We start from the raw sequence: 6126 nt of genomic DNA, 5'->3' as shown, positions 1-6126 counted from the left end.
AAATAACTTCTTCTTAAGTTTTTTAAGTCTTATTAAATTATTCAATTAATTATTTATTCATTTATATAATTGATTAATTTAAATAGACTGATTTTTTTAAATATTCAATTTATGATTAATTTTATATAATAATATGTATTTAAAAAATTTTTTTGTTTATAAACTGACATAATTAATATATAATTCTTAATAAGTTCAAAAACTTTTCTAATCACACTGTGCGACAAAAGTTAAGTTTTCTCTTCTCTTCTTTGATTTCTCGACAGTTACATGGAAAGTAGAAGAATTCAGGAAACAATATCTACATCAAAAATCCATTATCCATTTATATGCTGCACGTTTTCTAAAGATACTAAACTCGTATCTCTTGAAGTAAAAATTTTTTATTAAGTTTTTTAAACCCCAAATATTGAATCTTAACCCGTTATAGCCAGAGACCAAGATGTCTAAGAGAAAAACGGGCTGTCGGTTTGAGCTTAGTAGTCTCAAATTAACCTAACATTATTGAAAAAAATATAAAAGAAAATTAAGTGTCACACGGTGTTAATTATTTAACTAGGAATTTATGTATGGGTCTTTGGGTCGTATGAGTAATTTTTTACTAGTAACTTTGATGCTAATGTGAAACTAATTGCATAAGTATGTAAATTGCTTTATTTTATACATTTGATAGAATTATTAAAAGTTTATAACATTTAGTTTATTATGTATAAAAAACACATTTAAACTACTTATGAATATTGAAAACTTCAAAGAAGTTATATGCTATCCTATGTAATATAGTATAGTATAGTACAGATATTATTAACATTGTTGTATTATTGTTGGGTGAACATTATTTATAAGTTGATTCGAAATGTTTATACATAACGAAACTTCTTTGTCAACGTTTTCCCAAAATTAATACTATTCATTTAAATGTAATTTTGAATTACAAATAAACAAATTGTTTTCTGCAAAGCATACGTCCTAGTGAATATCATAAAATATATTATCAACCTAATCCGGCTAAAAAGCTAAACCAATATATGTATTTTAGGTCTTATCACTCAATCATGATGACGTGTTTTTTTTTACAGTAGGTGGACAGCATCGAAAGCCACAGTGTGAGACATTTGAGTCCACTAAAACCACGTCTTAGAAATGAATGGAGATTTCCGTAGAAATGTGAAAACTTCATTCCAGTAATTAGAGCAGAAAGATGAGAGCTAGGTTTATCTAAGTCAGAAACCATGGGCGTCATTAGAGTGATAAGGAATGACTTGTTGTATTCACATTTTAAGTGATATATCTAGTCGAGATATAATTCGATAGTTGGCAAATCGAACGCAGTAAATATTTTTAACTTGTGCTAATAACTCAGCAGTGTGTTTTATGAAGAAGTTTCTGTATTTGTTTCATTTTGAACAGAGGAGTTTTGTTAGCTTTCGCGTTCTCTTAACGAATTACCAAAATGTTATCCATGCAACGCTAATTCTCTTAAATATTGAAGTAGATTAGTTTAAAAGAGTCTTGCATTAACTTCGATTTTCATTTTCTTCTCAAAGAAACAAAAACATTGGTTATATTGAAGCAGAAAACTTAAAAATGAAAAATCAAATTGAGAACTGCCAGTGATACAGTTTTCTAAACCTACAGCTCTAATTCAGCTGATAAATAAGTCGTTCGCTACAGGAGCTTTAATTTGGAGAATATTTTCCAATAATATAGTATCAACACTACATTTTTTTTATACTGACTGTAGCTTTGCAAATTGCTTAAACTTAATTGTTCAGTAAACAGCAATAAACAATGCAGTTATAAGGGTGCATTGGTACCTGATGAATTCGTCCATATTCCAAATTTTTTAATTTTAGAAATAAAGCTATTGAAACAGCGTCATTAAGGAGTATTGAGAGACTCAAGTAAACCTCATTGTCTCATGGTGTAGTACTTTATAGTTTTATCTTAAGAAACATTTTTTGCAAGACGATTGGCCAAACAATATCTAATAAAGATATGGTTTTAGATTACGAATCAGCTATGTAAATGTCATTATATTTAAAAAATAACTCAAGTAAGAAGATATTACAAATTTTCCTATTCCTAAGACTGACTAATTGTTTTTTTTTATATGCTTCAATAATAATTATTAACACGGAATTCTTTTAAAAATTCCAGAAATTATTTTGAACTATATTAATTTTAAGTATTATTAGTGAGTTAAGGTCTCAACATTTTTTTACATTTTCTTAGCTTGAAGTCTTCATATGCACAGTACAAATATCCGGAGAAGTCGAAAAAAGTGATTAGTAAATGTCAATAATAAATTTTGCAGTAAATTTTGCAATAAATTTGCTTTATGAAGAGTTTACTTTTGTTTGTCAATAAATTTAAAAATTTCTCTTCCTCATTTGTTTACGATTGATCGCTTTTGAAAGCAATTTCCACACAGCAAATGCAAAACTGAAGTAAATTCAGAAAAAAAGGTAAGAAATGAAAATATTGCACCGCACCGTCCACCACACTCTGTGAGCGGTGGCAGCGAAAGCATGACCTACCTTTTCATCGGTGCTTTGCAATATTGCCAATATTTACAAAAACAACAACGACAATTTGCAATAACATACTAGCAACAACAACAAAACAGATTGCTAGCCATAGCTAGCAATTACAGTAACAATTGCAGTTGCTAGAAATTCTAAGACTCTTCGTAAATCTCGAAATCTCGCCAGTGCAATATCGAGTGCAGATTACGGAAAGAAGTGGATGCTACCTCAGGCAATTTGCAGTAACCTCTTCGGTGTTGTCTTTAACTGCTTTAATTTTAATTGTCTTGCTAATGGAGCTACGCTCACAGCTGCTTATATTAGCTGAAGCCGATGCAAATTGTGCGGTTGTGGTTGGGCTTTCACTTCTTCCGCTTTGCATCCATGTGCAAATAAATCTGCTGTTTGCATGCATTTGAGGAAAAGTTATTGCTGCAAGCTAAGTAGAATTTTTAAATATTTCTTTTATTATTTTATTTTTAATTACCCGTACTTTAAAAAACATGATATGTATCAATATTTCAGGTAATGCGAACATTTTGTAAGATTAACGTAAGCTTCAAAAATTTAAACTTAAAAGAGAAAGAAAAAAACTTTTGCTATCTTGCAACTTTTATTGCTCATTTTTGTGGTTTATTTCGAGTTTCTTTTAAAATTGCTTGAAATTGTAAAACTTAATCCCTTAAACCTTAAAATTAAACAAAATTAACATTTGCATATTAATTATAATAAAAATCGGCGAACAAACGTTAACCAAAACCAAAAAAAGTCGAAGTGGTCATGCTGGGCCTTCAATAATTTAATCAGCAACGTCAAAGATTAAAATAGCATAGAAAAGAGGCAAAAACCGAATTTGATAAAATTCAACACAATTCCAATTCCAATTCCAATTTCAATCCCAAAAGTCGGTGACTGTGGCACTAAGTTAGTAGTGCGCGTAAGTCAATGATCGATGTCGCAGCGGCAGTTCGGTAACCGCCGCTTTTTGTCGCTTTTAGTGCAGCGCAGCGAAGCACCATTTGTCACTTCCTTTCTGTCCAGTCGTTGCCGTCTACAATTGATTGCCTCATGGCTTAAGCGTACTTCACAGTTGTCGAATATTCAAATCCGCCTTGAGGGTATTACAGCAGGCGACGCTGTCTCCCCTCTCATCTTCACTTGGACGCTATGTAGGCAAATTGTACGTACGTAGGTACCAGCAAATCATTTGCCAGTTTATTGGCTTTCACATTGGCAAACATATTAAGATTTGCCGCCGTTCGGTGATTTGCAGCGCGCATTGTATGCGGCAACATCTCACTGATCGCATTCAAACATTAAAAACCCCTCGAAATATCCAAATAAAACATTTACAAAAGCAAACTATATATTTCTGTATATAGATACATGCCAAACTTATATGCAGATGTATGTGTATATATAAATAATACATAAAAATTACAACTTCTTTTTGTTTTTTTTTAATTTTTTTATTTTTTTTTTGTTGTGTGTTTAAAGTTTTTGGCAAACCTAAAAGTTTATTGAACTTTTTCTTTGAAACTACTGCCATAGTAAGCGCTGGTTGACTTTCTCCGAAGTCGTAATGACCACGAATCAACGCATTACCATAGTTTCTTACCGAAAGCGGGGGGACAAACAAATGAGAAGAAAGAAATGATCGCAGCACTAAATTATGTCGACATCAAAAGTTCAACGGAGTTTGCGGAAGGCACTGAAGTTTTTTTTTTTTTGAACAGTTCGAGTCGAGGGCAGCGACAACGAATCTTGTACTTCAAATTAACATTTACAGACATTTTAGATTTCCTCAGAAAACTATTTCACTATTATAACTATTATATATTATTTTTAATTAATTGAGTAATAATTGAAGTGTGTGTGGGTTGTTATGTGAAGTAATTTCATTCGGGTTGCATAAATTGCATAAAATTTTTTTAAAATAATTTTAGAGGATTTTGAACAAGTGCTAATTGGTTAATTTTTTAAATAAAACACAAATTTTTAAATAACTTTAAAAAATATATTTTATTGCTACCAATATTTGGATAATAATCTATAATAATTTTTAGGGTAACTATTTTTATAATATAGCAACAGTTAAATACAAACGACAAATAAATAATTATACAATATTATAATATTATATTATTTTAAACTAATTTCCAGTTTAGATTTCAGTATTTATAAGGATTTAAAAAAAAAATTTTATAAAATTAATTAATAGATTATCAATAGTGGTATTCACGATTTTGACTAATGAGCTCGGTACCAAGTAACACACTAGCAATGTATATCACCAATCGCGTTTAGGTTAGTCATGAATATCACTAATGTGTGGGAAGAACAAAATGCAATTAAATGTTAATTATTGATTTCTAATAAAAACTAATATTCTTTCAGATATCTTTAAAAAGTGGATTAAAATCTCTATTATTACCGAAAATTTCTATTATTATCCCTATTAAAACCGAAATTCTTCAATCGGTCCAATTAAATGTCAACTACATACTCATAGTAAAAAATTGATATTCTTTTAAATATTAATAATCAAATAAAAATAATTAAATATTCAAAATTCATTTCGAATATTCGATACAGCTATTGTTAGTGTAAATCATAGCTCTGAGTCAATTAACAAAATATTTCCAACTCCCATCCTATATATATGTATATATGGGTTCTATTGAACATATAAGTAACAATGTTAGTTGAAAAAAAGTTTAATGTATTATTACTACTACTACTATTTGGTGCTTTTCTCTAGTTGTCGTTCCATGTAACATATATCGTGCTTCAGCTAACTCACTTTCGACCGTTCTTCTCCACGGTTTTGTTGGCGCACTAGGTCTTCTGTTACCTTGTGGATTCCATAACAACGCTTGCCTCGCTATGTAATCTTTCGGTTGTCAAAGCGTTTGGCCTATCTACTTCCACTTTACTATTTTTATCCCATTTTGTGTTGCTTTTTGAGTCGTTTGGTTTAGCAAGTGTTCATTTGATTTTCGATCTGGTTACCATATTTTCAGAACTCTACATAGACACTTGTTGACACACACTTGCATCTTTCTCTTTATATGTCTGAAGTGCTTTCATGTTTCACAGTCGTAGTACAAAATATATTTCACATTTGTGTTGAAGATTCACAGTTTGGTCTGCCTCCTGAATTCACAAGATCGCCATACGTTGTTCAGTTAGCTAAACGCGGCTGTTGCTTTATTGATCTGAGCATCAATATCTTCATTACCTCCGTTCTTATTTGTCACAATTCTTCCCAGGTTGGTAAAAGAGTTTACACATTCAATTTCTTCTCCACCATTTACTTAAAACCTTCTATTTTTAACTGCGCTGTAATGGATTAAAATATCCCTATTAAAACCGACCTTTTTCAATCGGTCTATTTAACTTTGCAGGAAAGTATATAAAAGTTCTAGTTTACTGCTATTTGACAAAAAAAAAGAATATTTTGCAGAGTAGTTCATTTTAATAGCAACTTTTTCAGTGTTTCTTTTTTTATTTCATACTGTGTTGTTTTAAACTGATAAATAGAAAAGAACTAATAATAAAAAAATATTCGATATTGCTATCTTTCTCTCGAAGCAGG

The sequence above is a fragment of the Teleopsis dalmanni genome, chromosome 1, assembly GCF_002237135.1.
Source record: "Teleopsis dalmanni isolate 2A chromosome 1, ASM223713v2, whole genome shotgun sequence".
NCBI lineage: Eukaryota > Metazoa > Arthropoda > Insecta > Diptera > Diopsidae > Teleopsis > Teleopsis dalmanni.
Note: the sequence above shows the minus strand (reverse complement) of the source record.